The 17594-nt window shown below is 33.2% G+C and overlaps 1 long non-coding RNA gene across 1 annotated transcript; it reads left to right on the forward strand.

Annotated features, from left to right (window-relative positions):
• The first annotated feature begins 10301 nt into the window (after positions 1 to 10301).
• On the forward strand, positions 10302 to 12962 carry LOC149535980 (uncharacterized). The gene is made up of 2 exons (XR_016357877.1): positions 10302 to 10508; positions 12653 to 12962. It is a non-coding gene; the product is annotated as an uncharacterized LOC149535980 (long non-coding RNA).
• The last annotated feature ends 4632 nt before the right edge of the window (positions 12963 to 17594 follow it).

Here is a 17594-nt window from a genome sequence, read left to right on the forward strand (position 1 = left end):
TCTTCAACACCAAAATTGGACCATATTCCACGTGGACAACATGATCTTTCTATAAACAACTATGTTTCCTATCATGCTTGGGGTTATAAGGTAGTGGTGACTTATGGACTTCACATAGCAAACACAACAAGAGAAACTACAGGAAGACAAAATGAAATCATTGCTATGTAGCACCCACATGGGAGGGACCAACAAGAAAAAAAAATAGATATAAGAAACATTCCAAATAGAATGGGAAGTTGGAACAATAGAAAGGGACCCATATTTGACGCATACATTTGATGGACACATTTAGGTTGCTAAACTTGTATATATTCACCCAAGGATATTGGAAGATACTACGAACCAATAGCAAAGACACATAGCATTGTTCATAATTGGTAAACAACCATGAATTCATATGTGCAAAATACACGATATTTTCCATTCATAGAAGATATTAAAATATGGAGAGAATCATAATCAAACTTCCCATGTGCAAAAAAAATAGTACCAACGATCAAGTATTTGAACCAGCTTATAGAGATATAGTCGGCAATGAACGTGAGGGAATAAATGATACTTACTTCATCTGAGTGAAGGGAAATTGAAAGTATATATACTCAAGCACAAGATATATTCAAGCGCAAATAGAAAAGAAGATCAAATAGCTAGATGTGGACTCAAAGGTTAAGGAAGATAGGGGAGGATAAAGTAGGAAACAAATAAGGAAGAGAATTTCGTAAATAAAGATAATTTTAATCACTAGTTAGTATAACTAACTGACACAATGTAAGGCAGGAGAATCACCAAAGGAGATGTCCAAACTCCCAGGGAATCACCACACATCGGAAACATAATAACCAACAAAAATAATGCAAAATTTGATACAAAATCACAACTCTTTATTTATAAAATAATTGATTACATGTAATATGCCTATTTGCAAGGCCTTCTGGGTTAGGGCCAAATACAAACAACAATTACAATATTATTTTTTCAATATCCAACAAGATCAACTTACAAACTCAATCCCAACTAGTCTAGATCCATAATTGGGTAAGAACACCAAGAAGAATCCACACTTGTACCCTCAAGTCCACTGAGCAATCCTCTAGTTCTCAATTCGCAACCCTAGCTCTTTAATATTTGCATCCTCTTCTCCAAGATGGATCACCTCCTCATAATCCTTCCTAAAGACTCTACAAACCCCCCTACTTATACCTAACTAAGCCACAAGTTGGCCCAGTTCATTAAAAACTAGATTAAATCCCTTACATTAAATATATATTGAGCCACAAGTTGACCACAACACAAATTAAATACCCTTACATAAACTAAATTCCAAAAGTCATGTCACAAACAACTCAGCACCAACAAAAACTAAGATCACATTGAGTGTCACCAAAACCAAGCCAAGCACTAGTAAATTCACAAGCATTATCAAGCTCCAAGACCATCTAGACTCCCAAGAATTATCGAGCACCACAGTGCATGCCAAGCTCCCAAGTCATGTCGAACATCATAGAGCATGTTGAACTCCATAGTATATGCCAAGCTCCTAGAGTATGTCGAGCTCCTAGGCATAAACTATGTCCAATAGAAACCGAGTCCACAACCACAAACTAGAATTACTCTAACATGCAAGATTGCAAGAAAGCCTAGGATGCTCCTACATCAGACACCCCATGCTCAAAAAGATGTTCTAGAAGCTAGAAGAACATCTTCTTGGATTCAACACATAAATGCCAAATTGGTTCTTCACATACATATCTCTAAGTCTTCAACTTGTATACTCTTTCACTTTTTCTTCTTTTGCTTCTCCATATCCATCCTTAGTGTGCTACAGGTCTTCTTTCCATGCTTATCTCCAACCATCTTAGAATCTACCAACTCAACTTGGCTGTCAATACTCAGGTTCCTCCTACCGAGCTCTTCATTCTGCAAAGGAATCAAGGAAAACTTCCTACCACCTTTCTCAATAGTAAACATATTCTTGACACAATCATGCATAGCCTTGCAATCATACTACCAAAATCTACCAAGCAACACATGACAACTATTCATGTCCACAACAAGGCATTACTCCCTCACTTCCAAAGCATGCTCACCTTGCAACCAACCAATCTTATAAGGATAAAGATGTCTCACTCTCTTTAAACCAAGTTTCTAAACCATCTCCTCAATAACAAGGCTATCCATGCTACCACCGTTCATAATCACCTTGTAGACTTTACAACCAGATTTATAGGAAGTCCTGAAAAAACTAGTCCTCTGACAAGAATCTAGTGTCCTATGACCAACTAGTCCTCACTGAGCTAGTAGATTCTCTCCTTGCTCGAGCTGACTATCCTAGACTACAACCTCATTCACAACAACAATTGTTCTACCAAGCGGGTATTCAAAAGATCTATGCCCTTCTTTTCCACATCTAAAATAATTACCTCTGAACCCACCTCCACCTATCCTCCTTTTCTGATCAACAAGTTTTGGTTCACCTTCTGCACTCGGTTTAGCTTGCGTTGAGTTATCATGCTTCTCCTTCCCTCTATAATTACCTTGAATTTTCCTCTTCAACTTATCTTTTGCCTTTAGATCATACTAATAAGCATCCTCAACTGAAGAAATATTCAACATACCAACCTCATCCTGAATATTGAATCTCAAACCATTAATGTACGAAGTTACTTTCTCTTTGATAATTCTCTATGACTAGACCAAATAGTCAACTTGTAGAACTCCTTAATATAATATTTCATAGTCATATCTTTCTACTTTAAATTCTGCAATTTCTTAAAAAAATCAAGTTCATAATCAACAGGAATGAACTTAGCCTTTAGCTTACTCACCATCAAATCTCCATCTAGAGATCTTCATTTCACCTTCTTCTTCTCCATCTCTTTGTAGTTCTTTCCACCAAAGAGCATCATTTCCTTTCAACTTATTTTGTGCCAACCTCACTCTGAGTGGATCCTCAATATCCCCAAGCTCAAAGTAGTCTTCCAATTCACTAATCCAATCAATTAGATCTTTAGGAGTCAAAGTACATGAGAAATTCGGAACCTCTATCTTATGCTTCAACTTCAATTGAGATCTAGGTCTAACAAATTGACCAGACCTGATTCCAATAGGTCTCTCCACACAATTAGTTTGTCCTCACCACTCGATCCAACAACTTCAAAGTCTTAAGAAACTTCCTCATAACTAGCTTCGGTACCCACATGCCTAGGTACACTACCTAAAGCACTTACAATTTCTAGAACCATGTCACTCTTCATCAATGCAATTTTAGATTTGAATTATGCTCTAATCTTCTCTATTCTTCCACATGACCCTAAGCTCCAATCTTCTCAAAGGTATCTTCCAAAAAATTTGCAAACCCTAAGAAACAAATCCACCACTCTAGCAGATCAATCAGCTACAAGATCAACCTTCGCCAACCCAAGATCTTGATGCAAACTACATCAGCTTCGGAGATCTATCTACACACTAAGGAACAAGTAGTCTCTGATACCACCTAACATAGTGCAAGGTAGGAGAATCCCCAAAGGAGACGTCCAAACCCCCAGCAAATAACCATATAGTGGAAACACAAAAACTAGCAACAATAATGCAAGATTTGATACCAAATCGCAATTCTTTACTTATAAAATAACTTATTACATCCAATATGCCTAGTTATAAGGCCTTTCGAGTTAGGGCCAAATACAAATAGTAATTACAATATCAGTTCTACAAGATCTAGCAAGATTCAATTACAAACTCAATCCCTGCTAGTCCAAATCAACAACTAGATAAGAACACCAAGAAGAATACACACTTGTACCCTTAGGTACACCAAGCAATCCTCTGGTTCTCAAGCCATAACCCTAGCTCTTTAATATTCACATCCTCTTCTCCAAGATGGATCACCTTCTCATAATCCTACCTAAAGACACTACGAAACCCACTATTTATACCCAACTTAGCCACAAGTCTGTCCAAATCATTAAAAACTAAATTAAATCCATTATATTAAATATATATTGAGCCACAAGTTGGCTACAACACAAATTAAATACCCATACATAAATTAAATGCCAAAAGTCAGCTCACAAACAACTTAGCACCAACAAAAACCAAGACCACACTGAGTGTCAACAAAACCAAGTTGAGCACTAGTAAATTCACAAACATTGTCAAGCTCCAAGACCATATCAAGCTCCCAAGCATTGCCAAGCACCACAGTGCATGTCAAGCTCCCAGATCATGATGAGCATCATAGAGCATGCTGAGTTCCATAGTGTATGTCGAGCTCTCAGGCATAAACTATGTCCAATAGCAATCAAGCACCACTTCTTTGGTGATTGAGTCCACAACCACAAACCAAAATTCCTCCAACATGTTGGATGTCAAGAAAGCCTAGGAGAGGTAAATCATTAAGTATTGAATCATATATATGTGTAGACTTTGGAAGCAATATAAATCAATTAGTTTATTTTTACTCTATATTAGTACAAGATATTCTATGATAAAAATTGACCATTTGGATTATCAACACAACAGTCTATAATTAAAAGTATGAAGGAAGCAACATATAGTTATAACAAATATATAAGTCAGATGTACTTTCCTGGACAGAAACATGACACAGAAAATTGATATTTATAGATTGTTAGATTTTATATTGCATAGACATCAAGTACAATTATAGAATCTACTTGGGAGAACCAAACCCATGTAATACATTATATGAAGGATAGAGAAGTAGTTTCCAATTTAGAAGTCATTTACTATCAATGTGAGCTATAGGTTGCATCATTGTTGATTACTTCACAAATCCTTTTGTATCCAAATCCAATTCAGAATTGTTATCTGTAAAACAATTAATTTCATAGTGACAAGTTGATGATATACAATTTGACATCATAGTAAGAGATAAGATATAATTAAGCCCAAACAAGTCTCACAAGTATTATTACAAGTGATATTGGAAGTACATGACATATTCATAAGATATATCATAATTATAATCAACACAACTAGGAAAGGGGACATTACAAATATTTAACTTAATTTCTCAATTACCACTTAAATTTATAGTCAACCCAACATATCAAGTCAATTTGTATGACAAGATTCATTTAATTTAATTTTTTTAAAATCATGAATCAATGTTTACTTTAGAATTATCTAATATCATTTGTTTCCACTATTCAAATTCTTCTTCATGTCTCACAATTTACAACAAAAGTTATCAAATGCAATCATTCAATCAGAAAATAAAAAATATTAGACTAACCGGTTGAAAATGTCATAATCCAACATTTTAGTCTCTTCCTCCCATGATTTCCATTTCATTTGCAAAGGTATTCTAATATTTGACCATGACCAAAAATTTATTTTGTGTATAACAATAAGAGGAGGAAAGGTAGTGACTCATACCTTTGCCCATCCTAGTGTGATATAAGAGCAACGTTCCCCTACATCAAAACAAAAAAGGACAAGATCATTTAATTTTCTTTCTATTAGAAAAATAACTCCATTTGATATGAATATACAAGAAAAAAATTCTACCTTTGAAGCACAATGACCAGTTGCAACCTCATCTGTTGTCAAGCTTTGCCTTAATGGTGTTTCATGAGAAGCTATGAACATGAGCTTTCTAAGTATTAAAAACTTTTCAGTCTCCTCAACACTAATATCTTCTTCTTCTTGGGCCTCCTCCTTTGGACATAAAAGGAAAGATTCTCCTAAGCTCTTAGATATACAAATCTCTATGATTCTTGTTTGCCCAATAGTAAGAAGAAGTGAGATAAATCCCAACAACATCAATTCTACAAGTAATTCAGAATAAAACAAGCTAAATACTTTAATTATGTTTTTTACATTGGATCATTCATTCTAATATCTTTATCTTATTTATATGATGAAATCATAGAATGTGATCCAAGATGTTGATGCAAAAATAACAACGCAATCAAATCCAAAACCATAAATATAGGTTCATATGAATTGTGGAAATTTGCCTATTCTTAGTATTTTATTTATTATTCATTAGAATCAAGTTCATATGAACCTTGATGGAAAGAACAATAAAAATATAACTTAATATAATTTTATGAGATTGAATATAGCATTAGAAAATCATTCACCTTCTTTGATCTTATCTAGTGCTTTGCTCAGGGATTTTTTTTTGCGTTTCTTCAGCCATTGTATTTGAAAGACACCAAAAACATTTCAGTTCATGATGGTCTCAAGTTTCACTAGTTTATTTTTGTTGTGCAGATTATTTCTAGATTGAATTGTATTGGAGTTTGTGTATTGACGTTCTAAATTACATTTTATGATCCATTATCAAATTAAGTTTCTATTGTGTTGAAGCTTTTGTATCAAAACTTTCAATCACTTTATGATCCAACATAAGGATATGATATGATTATATTGAAAAAAATTCATCAACATTCTAGATCATTCGAATTAGATCATTTCATCAAAATCTAATTCAATTGTGTTAAAACTTTTTATGAACGTGTTAGATACACTCTTTGGGATTCATCTTAGAATATATTTTCTAGTGCTCTATCATTTTAATGATAATCCATGGGATATAATTCAAATACTTCTACACAATCAAATCTAAAGTTGTATATAGTTTTTGATTCATTTCAAACATACAATAGAATTGTATCCAAAACAAAGATAAAACATGATTGCAGATAAATAGAAACAATAGAATACCTTAGAGAGGAATAATTTGAGGCAATCTCATAGAAAGCCATTCTTTCGAATGCTTCATACACTGCAACTAAATTTCATAAATAAATGAGTTTGACTATGGAATCCTTCTATATTGCATGAAACCAAGAGATTCACATAGGTAGTTGTCATGCAATCATAGGTTAATGTTGAGCTTCACTTGGTTTTGAGAATAGTTTAATATTCTCTACTAATCACATCTAACCACATGAAGGTGGAAGCTCATTTGGCCCCAACCACTCATCCCCCAACCCCCTAACATCTAAATTCTTTCTTAACATCTAAAATTCATTCATTATATTAATAAAATGTAATTTTCATGAATTATCACACAATAACATTCATTAACACATAAACTTTTCACTAGAAAATTGATATTAACATTAAAACATTCGCATGAACATTCAATAGAACATAAATAAAATGTTTAGACATAAACATCAGTCATTATCAAATAAGTTACATAAGTTCACATGAATCATTTCTTTTTTCTTTTTTTTTCTTTTTTTGTCTTTCCCTATATTGTTGCAGAGGCATATCCATGTTGTCATCGATATTTCTTCTCACCCATGGACATGCACTCATTTTCCTTTGTAAAGGAAATTCCTTTGCAACAACAAATAAAAGGGTTAAATTTTAAAATCCGAGACTTTAAAGATTTTAAAGAATATTGTAGCATTCTTTACCTTGTCCAACCACATCATCTTGCCTACCAACTTGGACCTCAACATGCTCATTAGGAACAACCTCTACACCCACTACAACTGCAAAACAAAATATTTTCTTGATCCCAACACATACTATAGTTAAATGCGTATTAATACACCAAATTCAATTTAAAATGTTTACTTGTATTAATGATTTAAAAATAAAAAATCGAATAAAAAATATATACCTTAAGTACTAATCGCCACCTCCACGGTGCTCGACTAATGTATTGGGATTGGCAAGCTGTAATCCAATGTAAATAATTAGTGCATTTATCTACAATATATACATATAAATACAAGACAAATATTGAGAAATGTTAATTGTTCATTTTAATACATATAAATATATTCACTTTAAAGTTTAAAAAAATATATGATCATTGTTTCCTTACATAAAACAAATATAATGACTTATATTTTTGAAGATTAATATCAAATACAGTAATTGTTAAAGTATTCAATTTGAAATAAAAATCAATTGAATTATTTACTTCATAAATAGATACAACAGAGGAACCTTGCATACTCATTTCTTAAAATCATTTAGCCAAAGTTGTATAGCTTTTTGTGTAGGCTAATTTTTTGTCCTCTTCAGAAGTTGTTTTTTTAAACTCCATGACCTACATTTTTGCTTGGTATCATGAATTTTTTTGTAATCAATTTTATCAAGGCCAAATTATTTACAATTTATAAATATTTGCATATAATTTTAAATTTACTTATACTTACAATTTGTGCACCAAGTTTTGAATATCCACCCGAGCCAAGCTTGTGTTGCTTGTGCTTATATTTTCTTGCTTTGATTGCCTTTGATGTGTTAGGAAACCTATGTGAAGTTTGAAGTATGTTAGATCACATAAGTATTAAGAGTAATTATTGCATAATTTTATTCTTAATATTATGGCATACCTTCTTTCCTTGGGTGGTACCATTTATCCATCATCTCTTATTTTTTTCTCAACGGCATCCTTTTTAACATTCTCCCACTCAATAATAGGAATATAGGGGGCCACTCATCACGAGGGTTTTTTTTTTCATTTGGGTCATGTAGTTGTATGTAATATACTTCAAAGCTTGGCCCATTTTTTCAAGGAGCCTAAGTCTTTGAAATACGTTGGCTCCAAAAAGTTTTGTCATGGCATCAATGAGTTGGTCCTTTAACTCTTTCATTTTCAAATTTCTCCTTTTAAGAAAAGAAAACAAATTGTTCGATCCATAAATGAATTGAAGCTACCTTTTAATTTACTTGAAGAAATTGATCAAAGGAAACATGATCTAGCAATGAAATTAAAATATGATACCCTATGTGTATGGTCGACCCAAATATGAGCAAACATTCATCATTAAGTTTTTCATAAAATATATTATTCCCTACAAAATAATAATGAGATTAGTAGTTATTGCAAGGGACTACATGGGAGATTAGTGCATTTGAGTATGATTATTGTTAAGTTTCAGGATTTGCACCCTTTACTGAACTGGAAAACGTTCAGTAATCCTTACTTCACATGGGATTCATTTCACTATGTGAGACTGGATAGTGAGATGAAGCCTCAGAATTCTAGGTTGGCTCCCATAAGATCCTTCAGTGACAATCTCTAAAACTTAATGAAAACTTGAGGAAAAAGGGGAGAAATTGTAGAAAATAAACCTGAAACCTAAAGCTTAGACTAAGGAAACGAGGTGATACACCAAAGGGTTATGGAAATGTAACTCACATGTAACAGGGAGGATTATATAGCTCTATGAAACACAAATGAAGCACAACTTCCTGTAAAGGCTTGCACAAATGATTTATGATAAGGTTTTCACACTAAAACTACAAAGAGAAAGATAAACTAGCACCTCACTTTGACCAATTTCACCTAAAAACACATGTCATAACCTGCAAACAAACTTACTGCTCTACACAAAGGTGCTGAAATGAGACAAAAAAAAAAAGGATTAATGAAACATTCACAAGTTAACCTATCCAATCATTTAAAAATGCACAAAGAAATTGTAGAGAGGAAAAGGGCTAACTGATAACTTCACCAAACATAATCACACTGTTGTTACCTGCATTATATTTCTAGAAATGAATTATAGACTCTGTAGAATGAAGTCCAAGACTCAGAGAATAGCCACAAAACTTCTATCCATAAAATTAGAACCCCTCAAATGAGCTGAAAAACTCATACTTAACACCTTTTTCCAACTGCATTTTTACAAAAGCCATAAATGCTAGGTCGGATTCAGCCCCAAAGGCCAAACTTGAGTCCCTGAAAAGACTTCAAAAAGGTGTACAATTGGCCCAAAAGGCATGGCCTGGTAATATCATCAACTACCCCTCATAACTGCAGTCACATCTCTTGACAGACCTCCAAAAAAGTCTACAAAATGCAATAATTTCCTGCCCCTTCAGTCTTACCAATACATAACTCATGTTACTTGCAAAAATATCCCAAGATCCTTCTAATTATTTTAAAAGTAAAATAAATATCTTATTCAATACTTTGTGATTTATTTAGCTAGTCAATATTTATTAATATCAATTAGATAAATAAACCACAAAATATTTAATATTTAAATTAATAATATTTTATTATAACATTTGTAGTTTATATTTCAATAAGTATTAATTGTATTAGTAATGCCTATTAAATGATGAGATAAATCACTCAACATTATTAATACAATCAATATTTATTGAATTATAAATTATAAATACTATAATGAAATATTATTAATAAAATAACAAAATAAAATGTTTATTTTACCTATAAAGGAAACTAAAAATCACTTGGGACTACCTTAACAAAAGCTTAGCAAAACTATATAAAAAAGAGAACTCGCGCATAAAAAATTACCCCATATCATGCCATGGACCCGAAATTCTACTCAATGTAATTGAGGAATTGATAAAAGGAAAAGTAAGGGCTTCATTTTGTCACTTGGAGCTGTAAGAATGTGCAAGCGAAATAATAGGGCTATTGTGAAACCCTAGCTGCCATCAAGCTTTCACAGATCTATATCTCTATTTGCTATAGATGCCACGAATGAGGGACTTACTAGTTTCACCATGAATGATGTCTGGTGCAGGTATATTGCTCTGCTATTAAATCTTTTCATCCATGCTTGATTTCGAACCTAAATATATACAGTTGACTTGTTTTTGAAAATTCAAATAGGGTTTAAAGAATCTTCATGGTCGCCATGCATGAATTTGGGTTCGAATCACTCGATGGAATTTACCTATCAGCCGCCATTAGATACTTGCTAGAGCTGGAAAAGCTCAAATTAAAATAGTTTCACTAGCTTTTTTTCTAAAATGGCGACTATAAATCATATGCTGGAGGAATTTATTTTGTTTTTTTTCTCATTGCAGGTTTATATTTGTGTCTTGAAAGCACTGAATTCATTCCAAGGTTTCATTTTCAACTTGAATATATATGTTGCTTTTGAATGAAGATGAGGGTCTTGTTTTTTTTTATTGTTGTTGCTGCCATGGCAATCATGAAAAGTAGTTTGATGCCTTTTCAGTTGCTTGAAATATCTCTGTTGACCGCCATGTAAGGTATTTAGGGGTAATTTTTTACTTAAAATGTTTAGCTGTTGCTTGATATTTGCTTGATGCTATTGGAGTCTGTATTCTTCACATTTCCATGTATGATAGCAACAATGTGGAGTCTAAAAGTCGCCATGAATGAATTTGTTGCTGGGTGCTCCTCTGCTGTAACATGTGTGTGCTGTTGTAAAAACTTGCTTGGATTTTAAAAAAATATAATTCTATGGCTCCCCTTTGCTGCCATTATAGAGTATTTTCTTACACTCTAAACACATCTAAGGAATAGATATATAAGTTTTCAAAAGCAACAGCCCTCAGCATGATAGTTAAGTCAAATGACCATAACCCTTTCCAGCAGATCCTTAAGAAGGAACACACTATGATACGAGCTCCTATTCCATAATCAAAACTCTTGTCATGACTTTCATTACTTTCAAAGAAGTCTAATAAATACAAATAAAATCAACCTTGCGGCTAGTTAACATATTGTATGATTGGAATATTACATGTTTATCCAGCTGACTATTTCCTTCTGCCGAGCAATGTGATGATAAATATATATACTGTCTTCCTTCATTGCTTTGTTATATCTTGAAATGTGAGATATTCATCAAATTTCTTGCATTGTGCTAAAACCTTCTAAAAGCTCTTCACACACTTGACTATCATGCATCTTCATTCTTAATCTTTTAAAATCTTATGTATCTTTTCACTAAAGAATTCTATGCATTCTCTGGACTCATGTTATAGAATTATTGCATTATGTTATCCTGGTAGATTTTACTAATGGAAAACACCATGCTACTTTGTTGATTTATGGAATGAATGCCTCTAATGAGGAAGGGAATTCTGCACTTTGGGGGCGCTTTGGTATTCTTCTATTGTGTTTCTTTGCTGAAGCTAACCCTTAGCCAATGTTATGAAGAAAATATATGGATTGTTGAGGCATTTCTGAAGCCCTTTTTGTGTACTTTTTGGTAATGGTGATTTGTTGTTGCTATGAGGACCTTTCTGTAAGATGCCATCAGCTCTTAGAAGAGCATTATCCTCAAAATGTGGGTCTTCAGCATGTTGTGTGCCACTCTTTCACATTGAATAATTCTACTTGTGTACGAATAGATTCTTTGTTCTTTTACTGAAGATGAAGCCATCATATTTTCCTTTTTAATGCAGCTGCTATGGAAAACCTTGCTGGAGTTTTATATGTTCTTTTGGGTTTTCTTGAAATGATTCATTTGCTGGAAACTCTTACCAAGTTACAGTACCCCTGTATTTACCACACTTTTGTCCTTCTAACTTGGAGCTGCAATTACATCACTAAGCCGCATATCAGTGCCATGTTCTAATTGATACTCCCCTTTCATATTTCTTTTGTTGAATTAAAATTTGAAGCTTAGATTCCCATTTGCTTGTTGAACACATTCATAAATAACTTCATAATACATATTTGTTAGTCTGTTCATCTTTTCTATCTTGTTGCATATCTTATGAGGTTCAAGCACAAGCTTGTGACACTCACAAATGGTTTTTATTTCTTTCAACACCAAATGCCAATATCACTGCTTGTTTTCTTTCATGACGGAATGCATTGATAGATAGAATATGTAGTCATAGAGGTAGGTAGTTATTGCTTAGATTCTTCGGGATCTAACATCAGTTTCTTTTATGTTTTATGCAGCTATTGGAGAGCGTGAAGCTCGGAGCTAGATGAGTGCAACAAGGATCTCGGGAACACATATTCAATTTATAACCAGTCAAAGCAACATGCAATGATTGGTTATCTCTATCACTATTTCTTTTGTGCATATGCATTTATGCTTATGTATTTCCTTATGAGAGAAACCTAGGTAATTAGACTCACAGCTTGTGTGAGATCTTCTCTAATCAGCATGTTAACTCATTTCATACTTTGTAAAAAAAATGAAAATTGTACATATCAGATGATGATCTATACAATGAACATTGTACCTCTTTTTCTCAAGATTTCATATATGATTGCAAAAATGATGGAATAGTAATGAATAGAAAATGTACATTTTTCCTTTTGCAATGTTACTTTCTGTGATGTTACTTCCTAGTAAAATTTAGCATGTGTGAAATTTTGGTAACAATTATAAGATTGTATAGTAAAAGAAAGGATCAATCTTGAAAGTACTTGGATGTTGGGTTACTTTCAGGGGACGACCATCTTCATTGCTAACAAGCAATTGATCACAATTCTTTATTGTTCCCGTACATCTAACACGGGTACACCTAGGAAGGTCCTCATCATCTCATGCATAACATGAATCCAATATTAAAAAATGACCCCTAAGAAATAATAGTCCAAGTGAAATAAACCAATAAAAAATGAGAGATAAAAAGAGGAATCTACTTACCAATAGGTATCGCCATCGCACATGTCACCTTGCTATGTGTTGCAAAATTTGCAGTCGAGCATGCCTCTTTAGTTTCATTCCTTGTAGCAGGTAGTGTAGTGAACAGAGGATCAATGGTAGGAGCTGAAAATTGAAATTATTAGAGCTATTAAAAAAATATTGTTCAAATAAAACACAAGTGTAGGATAGAAAATGTAATGTACTTGAGTATCATCCTCTGGGGCATTGCCCTTGTACATCCTCTATAAAAAATAACACATATGCATTTTATTTAATGACAAATAAAAGAGTATACTATAAAAATCATTATTGAAATTTTGTTATAATTAAAAACTACATTAATACTTACTCTATATGTATGAACTAGGTGCATCAACCTATCATCCATCAATTATAATTGAGGAGTCTGAGGTTGAGTTGATGCCCATTCCATTAACCTTCTTCCTATAGCACAAATCACCTTTTGCACTACAACTATGAGATTAGTGGCTAACATAAAATCAATAAAAATTCATCGAACACATTGTGCAGCTCCTCATCCTCTTGGACTAATTTTTCCTTTCCCTTTTCCTGATCACCACTTTCTTGTGAGAGAAATATTATTAGCTATATATTATAAATTAATCCAAAATAGTAGTGAAGAATAAAACATAATAAAACATATGCATTAATATATTTCTTGTATATAATTTGTACAACCACAATGAGTTTTATTTGTTGGGAAGAAAAACCATAATCGTCATGTGTATCCTATGGTTGTTGATCCATACTGTAGCCCTATATTTGGGAAAAAAATCATCGATACATGTTAAAACACGTGTTAAAATCCTAAGTTAGCAAAAAAATATAAAAATTTAATGGTGTGTTGGATTCATTGATTGGAGTTGATTTCAAATGTGCATAGTACGCACCACCTTACCCGTGATAGTGGTTTTTTTTGTATCTATGTGATTTAAATTGTAATAAATTAGATGCTCTTCACCTCCATGTATTGATTTTATCGTACATACAAATACACGATTTCCCTTGTGTGCCTCAAATAAGAAATTGGGTTGCTTCTTAGTTGATGTAGGTCGTATACTATTTATAAAATCTACAGTATTCTCTGATGCTTTGGCCTTCCTTCAATGTATATAGCTATTGTTTTACTTTGTTTACTAACTACTTCTTGTATATAATTTTTTGCAAGTGCATACCTACATATACTTTTTTTTTATCTAAGAATCTGTTGGGAATTAACAAATGGGAAATATACTTCTGAGAGGGGGTGGTGAATCATAAGTATTAAACTTTAACCAATAAAACTTTTAACTTTAAAAACATTGCATGCATAAACATATGAAAATAACATTTAAAGTAAATGCAACCACAAAAACACTTGACACCAAATATGATTACCCAAAAACCCTCCAATGAGAAGGTAAAACTGGGGTGGGGATGACACCCATAACTCTTCACTACTGTAGCAATAAAGTTCACCTGTTAAGGTTACATATTTTTTACCATTCTCATGATCTACCCTATGAAAGGCCTACCCTGTTAAAAGCTTACAAGGATTGTTAGATCCTACCTTGTTAAAGGATTTTAACACTCTATCAAAAGTGTACCTAGCTAAAGGATTTACAAAAAATTCACTTGGAATGTCACCCTGTTAAAGGCTTTATATAATGGCTGTTAAACCAACCTATCTCCATAGGATTTCATTCTTCTAATACAATTGTTAAAAAGTATAGTAGAATGGTTGACCTAATTGCTTGCAATCTACTAATGTTGATCCTTGTTCTATCCAATATGATCCTCACTGATCTGGTATGAAGCTATTTTTAGTACTAATACTCTATTTTTCTAACTGATCTATAGTTTTGTCCTTCTTCTAAGTCAATTCACCCCTTTTTCTTCCTTCAAAATTCACTAGCTTTATCTCCTTTTATGCATTCTCTTCTCACACACTCTCTCATACATACTAAATTATGGGGCTTCGGTCTCCTTAGAAAGGTTTCGTGACTTAGGGTTAGGTATGACTCTATGATTGAGATTCATATCTTTCACGCTTAAATCTTTCTATTTCTCTGATTGGTTGCATGTTGATTGCATGGGGAATCCAAATAGATTCATTCTTATCTTTTAATAGTTTGAGATTTATCCTTATGTCAGCCTAAAAATAGTTTACATCTTAGTTTGTGAAGGCACAAACTCTATGTTGATTCTGTGTTACTTGGCACTTACTGATTACTAATACTCGACACATACTAAATTCTATCTTTCTTGGCACTTGGACTTTGCTCAGCATCTATTAGTCACTTGGCATTTGAAACTTGCTCAACATTGTCTGTTTTCTTAGCTTTTGAATGACTCGACACTTGTTGAATTGTTGGAATTAACAAGTGGGAAGATTTTTTTTGAGAGGGGGGATCAATCAGAAGTAACTAACTTCAACCATTTAAAATCTTTAGCTGATATCATTCACATGCATGTAATTCATCTAATAAACATGAAAGCAAAAGCATGCATGAAAACTGATAACACAAGATTTGGTAACCAAAAAACCCTCCAAAATGAGAAGGTAAAATTGGGGTTGGGATGACACCTACAAAATATCACTGAAGCAATGTGTAACTGTTCAAGGTTACAATGTTTGACCACTTCCAATGGTCTACCCTATGAAAGGCTTGTCTTATTAAAGACTTTACACCCTATTAAAAGTGACTTGGTTAAAGGATTTCACTACCCTGCTAAAAGTAGGCCTGGTTAAAGGACTTTAGTACATTCACTTGGAATGCCACCCTATTAAAGGATTTACAATGGCTTCTAGGCCAACCTAAGTCCATAGGATTTCCATATCTAATACAATTGCTAAAGAGTATTAGAAAGCCTTGACTTGATTACTTGCAATCCTCAATTGTTGATTACAGATCCTTGTTCAGCTCTAACTGATCTGATCCTTGCTTGATTTGATGTCACTCTTCGAGGTTCTGATACTTTGTTCTTGATCAACTAGATTCTGCAATGTTTCTCTGTTCTCGACTAAGTCTTTTCACCTTTTTTCACTTCACTATAATTCACCCATACACTTCTCTCTCACACGCATACAATGGAGTTTTGTCCTCCTTTTAAAGATTTTTAAGACTTAGGGTTAGGTATGAATCTACGATCAATATTAAATCTTCATTTCCTACTCATTTTTGTACTTTTCCTATTGGTTGCATGCCTTCTCCATTTTTCTTATTGGTTGCATGTTGATTGCATAGGTAATGCAAAAGATTTGTTCTTATCTTCAAGATCCTTTGAGATTCATCCTATGTCATCTCCAAAAATAGTTTACATCTAAGTTAGTGAAGGCACAAACTCATATGTTGATTATGTGTTACTAGGCACTTACTTGTTGCTGATGCTCGACACATATAGGAAAACTGGATCACTCGGCTCCTATAGTAATTTTGTTTCACTTGGCATCTATACTCTGCTCAGCACCTATAGTGACTTGACAATTGAACTTTGCTTGACACCTAAAGATTGCTCGGCACTTGAAGTTCACTCAACACCTATTGAATTCTCTGGCTTGGCATACACTGTAGCTTGGCTTCTATATTATACTTGGCATCATCTTGAGAATTTGGTTAAGTGTGTTGACACTCAAATGTCAAAACCAATCTGAGACTAACATGAATTTCTGGCTCGATACATATTGTAGCTCAACATCTATATTATACTTGGCATCAACTTACAAAATTTCTTAAGTGTGTTGACACTCAATTGTCAAAACCAATTTGAGATCAACAATCTCCCCCTTTGACACGAGTTCCAAAAACACTTAACTATACATAATGAAACCAATCTCTTTGAGTATAATATGCATTTTGTTCAGCATATATACAAAACTTCAAAATTGTTCAAAATTTTGTGAAAAACTATATGCCTTAAAATTTTGTATCTCTCCTTGAGTTGATGTGCCATATCCTTGTAACCAAAATATCTCTAAATAGATTGATGTTCCTTAGCTAATACTCCTTGTCTTCGATTCTGATACTCTTTATCTAATGTGTTCTTATTATTCTCACTTTTGCTCTATTTTGCTCCTTCTTTGTTTATTTTATTACTCCCCCTTTTATTTTTGTTCCCCCTTTCACATGTTCCCCTTATAGTTTAAGTGTCCTAGCTTTTCAATTTCTCCTAATGTGCCTTTAATTTCTCCCTTTTTCTTTAATTTCTCCCCCTTTTTGACGCTTATGTCAAAGGGTCTTA

Source organism: Cupressus sempervirens, chromosome 10, assembly GCF_028749045.1.
Source record: "Cupressus sempervirens isolate cs-2001-9-10 chromosome 10, ASM2874904v1, whole genome shotgun sequence".
NCBI lineage: Eukaryota > Viridiplantae > Streptophyta > Pinopsida > Cupressales > Cupressaceae > Cupressus > Cupressus sempervirens.